This window comes from Delphinus delphis, chromosome 13 (assembly GCF_949987515.2).
Source record: "Delphinus delphis chromosome 13, mDelDel1.2, whole genome shotgun sequence".
Taxonomy (NCBI): domain Eukaryota; kingdom Metazoa; phylum Chordata; class Mammalia; order Artiodactyla; family Delphinidae; genus Delphinus; species Delphinus delphis.
The window spans coordinates 82003285-82018592 of record NC_082695.1 but is presented as its reverse complement, the minus strand read 5'-3'; the positions used below and the strand labels follow the sequence as shown (position 1 = coordinate 82018592).

The following is a 15308-nucleotide window of genomic DNA, read 5'->3' as shown; positions in this document are numbered from 1 at the left end:
CCTAGGAATCACTCCGTATCAGTTTATACAGATCATCTACTTCCTTTTTTCTACAGCTGTATAGTACTTGTGTATTGACGTTTTATTCTTTTTGTGGTGTCTTGGAGAACTTAAGTTTCTCACTGCATTTTAGTCGAATTTGTTAAGTCTTCCCTCATTGTAGGCCGATTCTATTGTCTTAAGAAATTCTTCCAACAATGAAAGCATGTATCTCCTGTTATTTCCTATAAAAAAGTATTAAAAGTTCTGCCTTTCACATGTAAGTCCTTGGTTAATACTTGGTTAGTACTGACTTCTGTGTGAGGTAGGGATTAATTTGCATTTTTCCACAGGGATAACCAATTGGCTCAACACATTAACATAAAAATACTGACCCTCGTAAGAATCAAAGAAATGCAAATTAAAATAGTAGTGATTTTTCACAAGTCAAATCAGCAAAGGTTTTTCTAAATGATGATGTTCCCTACTTAAAAATGTCTTAATATAGTTGTAAAAAATCACTTGGCTATATGCAACTCTTAAAAATATTCATACTTTGACCCAATAATGCTAGTTTTATAAATCTTGAATATGAAAACAAAACATAACAATGTCCCCTGCATTATTATGTGGTGAAAAATAAATTTAAATTAAAAAAACCAGAAACATTCTGATTTCCAACATATGAGAACCGTAAACAAAATTCTTACACATCTACACAATGGAACTTTAGGGAACCACTAAAATTGATATTTATACAGTTAAAAATAACATGGGGGAAAAGTTCATACTGTTCATTTGTTAAGGGCAAAAACACAGGAAACAAAATCTTATGTAAAGTGTGGCCTCGATTATGTAGAAAGAATAGGGAGGAAAATCAGACCAGAAAGAAATACAGCATAACTGTCAACTGGATCATAGAAGACTTTGTAAATATTATTTTCAATACCTTATTTTCAAAATATTCTATAATAAACATGGAGTGTTTTTATAAGAATAAAGTCTGTAAATTTGTTTGTTCTTAAGGTAGTTTTTAAAAGGGAATGGCTGAGTAGATCCATCAGGTCAGAGCAGAATGCAAGGTCTTTTCTTGGCTTTTGTACATGGCATGACTACCAAACAGAAAAGTAAATCAATAGTTAAGAATATTGCATTATTTTTGTTTTATTACAAACTAGACAGCCCCCTCCTCCTCAGCCCACTTAAAATAACTTTTTGCAAATCTGACGTTACTTTTTATTTGGTGTATGAAATATTCAAAGTTTAAATGCTAAGAGTAATAACCCCACCAGCTCTTCAATGACCCTCTTCCCTCCCTACTTCAGCTTATATCCCATGATTAATCACCATCATTCCACAGCTCATACCTTCAATTCCCTTCCCCCATTCTCACTCTGAAAAACTCCCCTGGCAAAACCACAACACCCGTTAAATCTGACTCTCCCTGCGCCACTCCTGCACCCTTATAGGGAACGTGGCTGGAGAAACACGTGACCACTCTGGCTGGTCTCACTTCGTAGTCATCACCATGAACCTCAGATGGAGCCTTCATGCCGCCTGGAAATCAAACCACATTCCCCTGGTCCATTCACCTCTCACTTTCCTTGCCGACCATGTCACATCTTTCCTCATACCTCCAACACCTATTCCCCCGTCTTCAAGCTCAGCAGATGGCCCAGTGTCCTATTTCACAGAGAAAACTAAGAACTTCAGAAGAAAACTGCAGACTCTGACACCACATCAACCCACATCCATCCTTTATTATATACATCCACGCACCTTTCTACCGGGCCCCCTCCACTGGTGTGCTTGGTCTCCTTCCGCTTCCAAAAATTTCCCTCTACTGGATCACTCCTAAAAACGTCACTTCTCATAGACACAAATAAACTTGGCCTGACCCCACTTTCCCCACAATCTATGGTTCTACCTCTTCAATCCCCCTGCAGCAAAACGCCTTGGGAAAATCATGCATACTTGAGATCTACAATTCCCTTTCTCCCATTTTCTCTTAAACCCAAGCCAGAGACCTACTATACCACCATTACACAGAAACTGCTTTTGCCAAGGTCACTCATAACGTCTCCATTGCAAATCCGGCACGGGCTCTCAGTCCTGATCTTACACACTCTACCAGCCGCATCTGATACAGCTGGTCACTCCTCAGATGCTCAGCCTCTAATCTCTTAATGTTGGGGCACCCTGCACTCAGACCCTGGTCATTTCTTCTCTATCTACACTCACGTCCCTCAGCAATGTCATTCATTCTCATGCATGGAATAATGATGCATCATCCACTCCCAAACTTTTATCTCTTTATTTAGCCCAGTTATAGTCAACTCCCCTCTTGACTTTGCTGCTGCACTATCTTATAGATATCTGAGACTTAGCATGTTCAAAACTAAACTCTGGATTTTTCCCATCCCACCCCCAAACCTGCTCTACCTGCAGTTTTTCCCACTTTCACTTATGGTTGCTCCATTCTTCCAACTGCTCGGATCAAAACCTTCAGAATCACCCATGGCTTTTCCTTCTCTCACTCCACATCCAATAGCTCAGGGGTTCCCAACCCCCGGGCCTCGGACTGATACCAGTCCTCAGCCTCTTAGGAACCGGGCCGCACAGCAGGAGGTAAGCGGTGGGCGAGCGAGCGAAGCTTCATCTGCCACTGCCCATCATCATTGCTCGCGTCACTGCCTGAACCATAACACCTCCCACACCGCCAGCCCCAGCCCTGTGTCCGTGGAAAAACTGCCTTCCATGAAGCCGGTCCCTGGTGCCAAAAAGGTTGGGGACCGCTGCAACAGGTCACAAAATCTCAATTCCTATCTTCAAAATGTATGCAAAATCCAATCACTTTGGGGTCCAATCTCCACGCTGGACCAAGCTGCTGTCCTAACTTGCCTGCATCACGGCAACGGCCTCCTAATTAGTTTCCTGCTTTCCCCTCTGTCCCCACCCCCACCCCAGTCTTCTCTCAACACTGCACTGGTGCTCAGGGAACTGGCACCAGATGCCTGTCACTACCCTGAGTAACAAAGTCCTGTATCTCTGACCCAGGAGTCTCATGTCTTCTGGCAGCAACCATGAAACTGTTTCTGGCTAACTTGATAGCTTGCAAGGAGGGTAAAATCTCCAACTCCTCACTAAATAACTGAAATGTAGTAAATGTAATAGAATTGCTTTCACTTCTTTTAGATCCTCTGGATCTTCACATAATAAGCTTTATTTTAAAAAGCAATATGGCGACTTCCCTGGTGGCACAGTGGTTAAGCATCGCCTGCCAATTCAGGGGACACGGGTTCGAGCCCTGGTCCAGGAAGATCCCACATGCCTTGGAGCAACCAAGCCTGTGTACCACAACTACTAGGCCTGCGCTCTAGAGCCCACGAGCCACAACTACTGAGCCCACGCACCAAAACTACTGAAGCCTGCGTGCCTAGAGACCATGCTCCGCAACAAGAGAAGCCACCACAACTAGAGAAAGCCCACGTGCAGCAACAGACCCAACACAGCCAAAAATAAATTTAAAATAAATAAATTTATTTTTTTAAAAAAGCAATATGAATATTTGCATGGCTACAAAAGGTAGACAGAGACATTTAAACATAATCAAATTAAGAAAAGTAGACTTAAAGTTGCCATATAATTTAAAATTAAGAATGAATTTATAATTACAGCAAAAGCTCTAATAAATTTTCTATTTTTAACATCTTTATTGGAGTATAATTGCTTTACAGTGGTGTGTTAGTTTCTGCTGTATAACAAAGTGAAGCAGCTATATGTATACATATATCCCCATATCCCCTCCCTCTTGCGTCTCCCTCCCACCCTCCCTATCCCACTCCTCTAGGTGGTCACAAAGCACTGAGCTGATCTCCCTGTGCTATGCGGCTGCTTCCCACTAACTATTTTACATTTGGTAGTGTATATATGTCAGTACTACTCTCTCACTTCGTCCCAGCTTACCCTTCCCCCTCCCCGTGTCCTCAAGTCCTTTCTCTATGTCTGCATCTTTATTCCTGTCCTGCCCCTAGGTTCATCAAAAACACTTTTTTTTTTTTTTTTAGATTCCATATATATGTTAGCAATATGGTATCTGTTTTTCTCTTCCTGACTTACTTCACTCTGTATGACAGACTCTAGGCCTAATAAATTTTCAAGTGATTCAAATCCCACTTTGTGGGCTATATACAAAAATACAATGTAGCACTAAGTTCGCTACATGACACTGCGTGAGTCTCAGATTCCCCATGTAAAATAAAGAGGCTGATCTCTAAAACACATCAAGCTCTAAAATTATCTGATTCAATGAAAACAAAAATATGCAGAGACTTAGAAATTTAACCTGTAGAGAAGTTTTGTGAGCACTTCTAAGTATCTTTTCCTATAATTGTGTTCAACACATTGCTATTAAATTGAATATAAAACAAATGTTCATAAATTCAATCAGTTAAACTGTTAATGGAGCTGGCTTATAAGATTTGATTAATGAAATAAACTGTCAATTTTTTGATTCATATTTTAACATGTTGTATTTAAAAAGTAGTATACCTATTACCAATTCATTACTGTCTTTATGTATATACATGCTAATTTTTAAAATGTATACATTTTTACACCTTTCCAGGAACTTACCAATGTTTTAGCTAAAAACATAGTAAATCCCTAGTCTCACCACTTCCACTGCCTATAAGAAAGTATTAAACCATTGGTTAAACTACGAAGTAGGTAAGTTCCTTTGAGAATTTTTTGACTAACTGCTGACAATTAAGTAGGGCCCAAATATCTGTTTGCTGTTTATTTTTATTCTGGGACAGGGGTGCTGTACCAAATAGTATAATGATGGAGTTCCTTCTCTACTTTTCTTTCTTCAAAATTTGTTCATACATAAAGTCTCTTAAATATAATGAACTACCAAAGCAAAAATTTTTAACTCCTAATGGCAACATGCACATAAAAATAATTGAAAAGTAAAACAATTGCTTTGACCGCTTTCAGCCTTTAGGTCTTAACACAAAGCTCCAATTTAAAATGAAATGTGTCAATTATGTGTTCAAGTGCTTTTGCATAGAATATGTAAGAGTTTTTCATTCAATCTGCATTAGAGAATAAGAGATTTTAGTTAAAACAATCTTTTCCTCATTTTATATAAGTATACCTAATAAAGAAGAGCAGACTGGGGTACAAAAAGTAATCCACAAAAGATTTATCAAATGTATATTAAGAGTGACTGTAAACCACATTCACTGATCATTAGCGATAAAGGGCATCCTGCAGAGCAATAATTATTCAAACGAACGATACAGTCCTATTAAGCAAATATAAAAATCTTAAAAAATGGAAAAGGTTATACACACTGTAAAATGATAACTTAATTATCAAAAGTAATCACTTATTATAGGCTGCCAAACAGGGGATCTCTTGACGCTTTTAAAATGATCCAACTTAAAAATAATCCATGTTACCCACCATAGATCAGCAGGCATTTCATAAATTAAGTTGCACAAAGTTCAGTGACATAGGTGTGGCTTCATGACAGCACTAACTGAAAACACACTGAAAAGCTTTATTTAAAGAAAAATTAGATTTGGGTTTCCCCCAAAGTAAAAGACTTTAATATTCACTGATCCTAGCAAAACAAACAAAAACTATTAAAAAGAAAAAAACTTTGGATGAGCTTCTAATGAAACATATACTTTTTTATCTCCACACACACACACACAAAAACACAAGGACAATGAAAACTGGAAAACAAATGACAACAGAGTTAACTGGCTTAAACAAATGAGAGAAAGCTGAAATCTAAGCCTACTGGAAGGGAAGGCAACAGAAACAAGCCTAAGAAAAAATATCGCAAATCTGAAACAAGAGTCAGATGCTATTTATTAAAAAGTGGGGGTAGAACAGTTAGAAAACAAAAACTCCTATAAACCAAAATAAAAATTCAACGGAAGAAAAACTGAAAAAAATTCTCCCCCCAAAAAAGAACCAGAAAATTAACCGACTTAAATATTTGAGAAAAGGCTAAAAAAATTAATATATCAATCCAGGAGGTCCAACATCCAACAAAAAAAGAGAAAATGAAGGGGAAAGCATTACAGAAGAAAAATTTAAATTTTCCCCTGAACTGAAGAACACAAGTTTACACACTGAAGAATCCATGGAATGCTCAGTCCACCCAAAGAAGAAAAAATAATAATCAGGCACATCGTGGTAAAATTTTAAAATCTAGACAATAGCAGAAATATACTATAAGCTTCCAGAAAGAGAAAAAAATTACATACAAATGACTGGGAAAGAGATGGCAACTGACATAGTGATAACACTGAAAGCTGGAAGTTAGTGGAGCAATGTCTCCGAAATGCCAGGAGAAAGTCTGCTTCCGATGCGGCACACGTTTACAGTCAGAAACCCTTCTGAGCACACGCACGTTTCCCCGCACCCCTGCAGGGCCACGTGACTGGTTCTGGCCAATGGGTTGTGAGCACAAGTGACATGCGTCACTTCTGGGCCAAATATTTACGCCAGCTTGTGACCTGTCAGCTCTCTTTTGCACCTGCTGTGGCAACCTGGAGCCATGGGGTGATATGACGGGGAACTGCAGGAAGATGCCAGAGGAGCGCCAGGCCCCCAGCAGACTGGGTGAAACCAAGCAATAAGCATTTACTTACGCACTGAGATTTCAGAGTTAATCTGCCATTGCAGCATAACCTATTCCATGCTGACTAAAACAGTAACCTAGAATTCTATACAGTCAGGCTATAAAGCAAATATTTAGAACATAGACATTTTCTGGCATGCAAGGTCTCAAACACACAGGCACACACACCCCATCACCTTACTAGGAAGCTACCAGGAGGTTAAGCTCCATCACATCAAGGAAGTAAACCAAGAAATCGAAAACAGGTAACCCTACTTAGGAGAGGAGAGAAAAGAATCTCTAGGTTGACGGTATAGCTCATACTGCTCAGCCTGTCTGGGATACTGTCCTTGCCCTCTATAGCTCTTCCCAAACACCCTCCAAGAGTCAGCTCAACTGTGACATCCTCCATGAAGACAGAAATCCAAATTTCCTGGCTACCAGAAGTAAATGAAAACATCTTGCAGCAATAGCAAGAAAAGAGTTGCATTCTAAAATCTGTCAGCAATGTGGTTTGTGACTCGGGCAAATTACGTAACCACTCTTAGTCTCAATTTCCTCATCATCTGCATAAGGATGAGGTTATCAGAAGGTTCCTTCTAATTCTAAAAGGCAGTAATTCTGCCAATGTACAAAACCACTAAATCCTAATACAATTCTATGTTTGGTACATGCTTACATATTCTGACAGTCAGTGATATTTGGTAATAATGTTATTCCCTAAATATATATATATTTTTTACTTTAAAAGCAATGTCAACAGACAAAAATGACTATTGTCAGAGGGATGATGATATTTCCTTTAAAACCCAAACTCAGGTTTAATAACAAACACCTTCATTATTATAAACATCAAAACAAAAGGAAAATCATACGAAATAACAAGTCTACCAGTAAGAATTCATCTTACTTTAAACGTGTGTTAACCCTGCTGCTAACACCACCCAGTGTGTCATTGGTGTGGCCAGAATAATGTCTACCACTGTTAGTACAACAGCGAGCAGCACTGAATAATAGGTCATCTAGAGCACATGCTGAATACATCTTTTCTAAATAGTTCTAAAGAGTAACATTAAAGTCTTAAAATGGTTTTTGATAGAAATTTTATCTAATAAGAGCCATATATTCCTCTGCCTTCTTAAAAGAGACACTTTAAACACAAGTGTGTACATTAATCTCATGCTGTATATAGACAGATGCCTCTTCACATGATCAAATTTACCTGTTGGAAGATTTCAGGACGGCATAGTGACGCTTGCAGGGTTTACTGATGCTCAGGAAACTTCGTCTCCCAGGCCTTCAGAGAGATGGGTGTTTTCTTCTTTCCTTCTTCTCTACTACTCAAGAGTCGGCTCCCAAGGACAATGGGATAGCCACCGCTCCCCAAACATAGTCTCCAAGTGTGATGCCCTTTTAATAATTTTAAGAAAAAATTTCAGTGTGATGGCTGCTGAGAGTGATAAGACAATATTAAAACAATCAGTAGGAGAACAAGCGCCCAGGGCCTTGCAGGTGGCCACATGCAGTACCTTTCTGTTCTAGGTTTCCCACCAACTGACCGCAGTGACCCAGAGCCAGTCAACCCACCGCTGCTTACACTGCACCCATGTGTAGCCCTCACAATTCTAGTAGCTGCACCAGTAATACTTCTGTAGACTCCCACTCTCCTTCCTCTTTTACTTCCATTTTTCTCGTCTCTTTGGTCTCACACCGATTCCCCACATGGGGCTTCCTCAACAAGAAAAACCAAGTCTTATGCAGATGTTGCTGATTAACCAGAATACTCCTTTTAACTAATCACAGTACGTTTTAAACTAATTATTACTGTTAGCACCTGTTATATGCCAGGCACTGAACTCATACACTTACATGCATTATCTCAATTATTACACCAATGAGGAGGAAGGCACCATGATTATTTTACAGATAAGACAAATAAGACTTTGATTTTATTTTAAAAACCTACCCTATAAAATCACAGTGTTGAAATTCAAACTTCGATCTGCAACCCTATGAGAGACTGCCTTCACCAGCTGCAGTCAGTCACCCAGGTCTCTGGCTTGTCTAATTCCTAACGAGTTCTTCCTTCCTGCTTAATTCTGAGGATGCCCGAGGTTCCAGACAACTGAAGCTTTACCTTGCTAAGCTCTGTAAGGCAGCATCAAGGGAAATGTGCTCTGGGGCCGTTACTCTCCTCACACTGCAGTTAACTGTGCTTCCAGAAGCGACAAGAGGCCTGTGCATCTTCACGACCAGCCGGTGGGGCATGTCAGTGAACTCAGACACACATCGCGGTTCTACAAGAAGATGTAGTTCTCCCTGTGTGGGGATTTGGGGCCATGTAGTGTCAAGAACGTTGGCCTTATCAGTGCTATGATTTATTCAGTGGAGAAGATCAACTCAGCCAGGGATAAATAAAAAACACAAAAAACCCAACGGATGTCTAAGATCCAGCCAGCACATCTCTGCCTTTAACAGGCAGACAAACGTGTAAAAGCTACAAGTGCTTTCTGTACACCATGTCCCCACTCAGTGGCCAGGCTCCATGCCATGTGTGAGGGAGACAAAGGAGGAAGACCACAGCCCACGCCCTCCACAAGGAACTTAGTAATGAACGTTGTATCAGAAACAGACGAATTGATAAAATGGGATTACTGAAGGAGCTGGAAGGAAGGGTGGTCAGAGAAGGCTTCTCTGAGAGGGTGACCCTGAGAATGAACCAACCACAGGGGGCACCATGAAGAGCAGTCTAGGAAAACTGTCAAAGGGGAGGAAGCCAGACGAAGCTTGGAATGTTGAGGAACAGAAAGGCTAGACCACACCTTTGTGCTAAGGCGGAGAGAGGGTTGTTCAAAGTGTGCTGAAGAACCAGGCAGAAGTCTTGTGGTCGATGGTAAGGAGTTTGGATTTTACTCTAAACAAAATATACATGTATTCACAGTAACTCTGACAGATAGATCATCCCCACCTTAGCCCCACATGAGGAGTAAGGCTCAAAGGGGTTATATAATGGGTTCAAGGTCACAAAGCTAGTAATGTACACTCTTCCCTAAAGACCTAACACCTCTAAAACGTCCTCTGTGTGCAAAGGGAGAATGGAAGTCTTAAATGACTTTATCTAAGTCTGTCTATTCTTCAAACATTAAGGAGACCAACGGTCACCCAAAACAAACGTCACAACAAAGTAAAATGTAATGTTTGTATGAATCATCAAAGATGACTCTGAAGTTGGTTTAAGGTAAAATGTGCCCTCAGTCCAAAAGCCTTCCCTACTTACTAGCTAAACCAACGTGTTGTGCAGCATAATAAATTAACCATAAAAATATTAATGACAATTTCACTCTCAATACACTTTAAAACATGTCCCACTGCTGTTTCTCTCTCTCTCTACCTGGACGACTCTTTCAATCAAGCTAGTCATACAAGAAAGTTTCCCCTTTTTATGACACATACTAATATTATAAATTTCTCCCTTGCAAAAGCAATAATTTTACAAAATTACCCAGGCGCCACAGATGTGTCATTTCCAAAAGTGGAAGAGGTCAGGGATGAGGACAGAGAACTGAAATAGACAATCTTTGTTTCCCATAAAATGCAACAAGCAGAAAACAGCAAAAGGTGATCTTTTTAACTCTTGGTCATTTACCTACCTACCCTTATTAAGTATCAAAATAGATGCATACACACTCATTAGTTATTCGAGATTATAAATAACGTGGGGTATTTGACCTTATACTTCAGTATATTTGTGTATGTGCGTGTGCACCGATCCATTTTGCATGACTGTGTATTTTTAAGCTAGCGATAACAGTAACTGCCACAAATTCAGAAATGGGCGTAACAGTTCCCCTTTCTGGAGTACGTTATGACTTTTAAATAAGATCACACAGGCACTTCTATGAGCAAAATAAAAGATAATGTTAGTAACAAAAAAGTTTCCTGAAAACTGACCACAGTGGAGAAAACTACCAGAGTTTTCTCTGCAGAGTGACGTTACCCAACAAGACAGGCTTAAGCAGATGCTTCCTTCTGTTCCCTAAGAAGAGGGCCATTAAAGGAGCACTCAGGGACTTCCCTGGTTGCACAATGGTTAAGGCTCTGTGCTCTCAGTGCAGGGGGCCCGGGTGCAATCCCTGGTCAGGGAGCTAGATCCCACATGCATGCCACAACTAAGAGTTCGCATGTTGCCACTAAGGAGCCCGCCTGCTGCAACTAAGCCCCGGTGCAACCAACTAGATAGATAATTTTTTTTTTTTTTTTAAAGGAGCACTCGGGACCATGAGATGAGTAGGAATCCATTCAGTACAGCTGAGTTTCCCTCCCAGGTCATGGCACAGCCCAGGTTGGCTGCAGCCCAGGTCAGTGGCACCCAAACCCTTTCTCTGCCACTCCCTGCAAGGTGCTATGGGGAGGGTGCTAGGTGACACCAAGAGTGTGCCCCTGGGTCCTGCAGACGCCGTGTTTAAGGCCTGCCCATCTTCCCACTAAAAGAAGGGAAAGGGGCAGCGCCATGTACTTCCCATCAATTCAGGAGGTATTTAAAGATCATAAAAAAAAAAAAAGGAAAAAATGTTTCAGAAGAGATGAAGGGAGCTGTAAAAAGGGTAAAGGTTCAGGTGAATAATCTGGGTGATCGTACCCAGACCAGTGGAAAGCACTTGCCAAGTCACAGGTGAGTTCTTCTAAGTGTCCTAGTTAAGCCCAAGGTCAGTGGGCCAGCTTCCCCCAAGGCAACAAGGAAACATTAGGGACAATGTCGGAACCAGAGGGTTGAGGCCACATCTTCTGTGCTGTATATTCTGGAATGGCTTCCGAAACTTACCCCATCCATGCTACCTGATGCGGCACTGAGAAATAAATAAGAAAGCATGGGGAACGGATCACAGGCTATGTTTTCGGGTTTTCTCTGTGAAACGTGATAAACCACCGCCATTCATGTTTCTAAACAAAACTGATTCCCCACAGCACTAAACAGTCCACTTAAGATTCATTCATTCAAGTAAGCTAAGTAGATTTTATGTTGTGATATTTGTTAGGTTAACAAAAAAAGTCAGGATAAATGTACACCTACTATGGTTGAGATAACCTCAGACATTTCATCTTGAAGTAGACAGCAGTTTACTTTTGCTTGAATACACATATATCTTTATTCCAAGGAACACGGTCCACGAAGAACATATTCGGAAACCATTCACATTATAATTGTGATTACTACGTTCTCCGTCCTCATACCCAGTAAAGCGGCATATCGCCTTTTCCGGGGGAGACGTTCACGAAACATCTGCTGAACTGAATTCAACATTATATATTTCATTACCGAAAGCCTGAGCTCCGCCACATATTCCCACCTGGCCCTGAATTCCAAAAAGTACGGATGGCAACCCAAAATTCCACATTCCGACTAAATGCTAAGGTGGCCTACAGGCGACCGCACACATTCCAAGTTCTGCGCCAGGACCTGCCCCCGAGAAATGTCAGTAGTTCTGACCCAGAATGAACCACAAAGGTGTACCTGAAGTTGTCAACACCTGAAGCAAATTGAAAATCAAGGCCCGTCTCGGGGGCGGCTTGACATCTCTAGTCCCCACGCCCGCGCGAGCCCGTGAGGGTCCGGCGGCGCCTCCACGCGCGGAACAGACCAGGGTCTCGGCCAGACGTGACCCCCCGGGGTACGGCACGGGCGCGGCCTACGGCCCCCAGCCCGCCCTGCGGCCGCCGGCCTACAGCCCGGGGGTCCGAGCGCGGCCGAGGGGCTGCGGAGCGCGCAGGCCCCGCGCCGCCGCCCCAGGCCTTGCCGAGCCCCGGCCTCTCCCCGGCGGACTGCGGGCAACAAAGGCGGCGGCCCGGGCCCGGCGCGCGCGGCGGACGAGAGGCCGAGGGGTCCGGCCGGCGCGCGGCGGAAGCAGGCCTCAGTCCTCCCCAGCCCGGCTTCCCGGACGCCGCTCCCCGCCGGCCCGGCCCCCGCCCGCGGACCCGCGGAGGCGCGCAGGGCCTCACGCCGCCGGGACCCTCGCCGCTCCCCGCCGGGCGGCCTCCCCGACCCCCTCCGCGCCGGAGCCGCCCCGCCGGCCGGAGGAGAAGGGGCACCGCCGTGGCCGGTTCCCCGGGCCGCCGAGGAGAGGGGGCGGGAAGCCGAGCCCGGACCCAGCCTCCAACTCGGCTCCGCAGACGCTCACCCGGCGGCCGCCCGCTCCGCTTCCTCGCCCAGCGCCGGCGCGACTGCCGCGCTCGGCCCTCCTTCCCGCAACTCCTCCTCCCGCCTCCTTCCTCCTCCTCCTCCTCCTCCAGGAGGGGCGCGCCGGGCGCCGGCTCGAGCTGGAGCCGCAGCCGAGGAGCCGAGCCGGCCGCTCTGCGCCCACCACTCGGCCCGCGGCGCCGGCGGGCGTCGGCGCGGGGGGGTGGGCCGGTGGGGGCGGGGGTGGGGGCGTGCGGGGCGGGGCCGGGGGCGCCGCGGGGCCGGGGGGCCGGTCCCCGGCTCGAGTCGGAGTCCCGGCATCTGCCCGCCCGGCGCGCCCCGCCCGCGCCCGCTGGCTCGGACGCTTGTCCCGTGCTGCCTCTGCCTTTGCAGCCTCCCCGCCTCGGCGGCCAGGCCGACGCGGAAAGGAAGATGTCCTCGGCCCTCGGCCGCCGGCCCTGCCCTTGTCCCTGCGGTCGGGCGGCGGCCTCCACGCGGCCGAGGTCCGCTCACCTGGCGCGGTGACCCGGGCCCGGTCCCCGCGGGGAGGGAGGGACGGGCGAGCACGCGCGCCCGAGCAGGGCCAGGGAGGGAAGCCCTTCCCCACACCTTGTCTAGCTTAACCGTAGAATGTGCTTATTAAAAGAAAACCTATTCCTTGTTTCAAGCCATCTGCTTTTCCATTGAGTCCTTGTTAGTGGGGTTTTATGCAGGAATAGTTCACTATTGTTTGCGCCGCCGAATTCCAAGGTAGTGTGACGTAAAGTTGCGTGTTGGTGACTTGACTCATTTCTTTGGAAATTGGCTGAACCGTCCCAACATATAGCAATAACAGCAAATTGGATTTTTGCCAATGAGAAGCAACAGGAACATTTTTATTTCTCTTTTCATCAAAGAAAAGTGATTAAAGTGCATTAAAATCTAACTTAAGCTCTTTTCTCTTGTCCGCCATCCTATGTGCGGTTGAATTTGCTCCTCGCCATGTCTTCCCACAAGACTTCAGGATCAAGCGATTCCTGGCCAAGAAACAAAAGCAGAATCGTCCCATTCTCCAGTGGATTCCAATGAAAACTGGTAATAAAATCAGGTACAACTCCAAGAGAAGGCATTGAAGAAGAACCAAGCTGGGTCTATAAGGAGCCTCACATATGAAGTGGCACACATTTACTCTATCAAGGTCAATTCTTACCGTATCAGAACATCACTAGTGTCTGGAACAGCTGCCTGTGTTTGATGGGAGAAATGGAATGGCTCTCTCCTCTTTTCTTTTTTTTTTAACATCTTTATTGGGGTATAATTGCTTTACAATGGTGTGTTAGTTTCTGCTTTATAACAAATCTCCTCTTTTCTTGATCTTTCCTCACCACTGCTCACTGTGTAGCTCAGTAATAAATATGTGAAACCTTTTGTTGGAAAAAAAAATCTAACTTAATAATTGTTGGCTTTAAGACTTGTATTTCTTGAATAGTATGGACCTTTTAAGGAGGAAACAAGGCTAGGGAAAAAAGTCTTAAAGTTGTTCCAAGGTGAATTTGTAGCTGAATTATACCTCAGTTAAGCTGTTATCTTTTAAAAAGTGCAAGTAATTGATCTTAATTCCTATAAATGTTGAATATATAATTCTCATCCAAACACAAAATGATTAATAATTTAAAAATTGGATTGCCAGGTGATTCAGTTGGTTTGTATGACTGAATAGTATATATAAGGTTATGTCATTTGTTATATGTGATTCACCAGACCTTCTGTCATCTTCAGTTCTTAGTTGAATTTACCATTATTGTTACCCTGATTTAGATACAACTCAATTCTCAAATATCTAATCACAGTTAATGTTGACTGAAATAGAATGGTCAGAGAGCTCAGTGATAATCGTAAGTGGTAATTAGAAAAGAAGCAAACTTTTCAACCCACCCCTCTTGTTGTAAGCCCTTCAGAAGGAAAAGACATGGGACAGATTGGAGTATCAGGGGGCTGGTGTCTCCTTATATGATCTAAAGAAGGCCAGCTGGGGGCCGTCAGCAGGGCTTGATAAGCACTAAGCTAGCAGTGGACTGAGCTGACTCCCAGGAGACAGGATCAAGACACGGGCTTCTGAGTTTGGCAGAGCTGGTCTGGCATCTCAGCTTTGACAATTCATATAGTTATGTGACCTTAAGTTTCTCAGTTGTAACTTCAATGTCTTTGAAGAGGGGGGTGGGAGTGGGGGAGGGGGTTTTGATATTTTGATATTAAGTATATTAAATAGTTGTGAAGATAATGCACAAAAGTGGTCCATAATGATTATTATTACTAGGTAATGTATATTTTATGTACAATATGTTTTGATATTTGATATGTTTTTGATATTTTGATATTAAGTATATTAAATAGTTGTGAAGATAATGCACAAAAGTGGTCCATAATGATTGTTATTACTATGTAATGTATATTTTATGTACATATGTAATGTACATTTTATATACATAATGTGTATTTTACAGGCAAGGCATTTAAGTAGTTTTTGGTGTATAT

General features: G+C 43.3%; 1 protein-coding gene across 4 annotated transcripts in view; it reads right to left on the bottom strand.

Annotated features, from left to right (window-relative positions):
• The window catches only part of SOCS6 (suppressor of cytokine signaling 6), a 33790-nt gene extending 20914 nt beyond the window's left edge, over positions 1-12876 (bottom strand). The window contains exons 1-2 of one of the 4 annotated variants that reach the window (XM_060029207.1): positions 12796-12876; positions 7842-8029 (exon numbers count right to left, since the gene is read on the bottom strand). The gene's annotated coding sequence lies outside the window, so the exon portion shown is untranslated. Of the gene's footprint in view, positions 1-7841; positions 8030-8756; positions 10820-11690; positions 12773-12795 lie in introns of those variants that run through there. The other 3 variants (XM_060029209.1, XM_060029208.1, XM_060029210.1) reach the window with 3 other exon arrangements.
• Positions 12877-15308: the final 2432 nt, after the last annotated feature.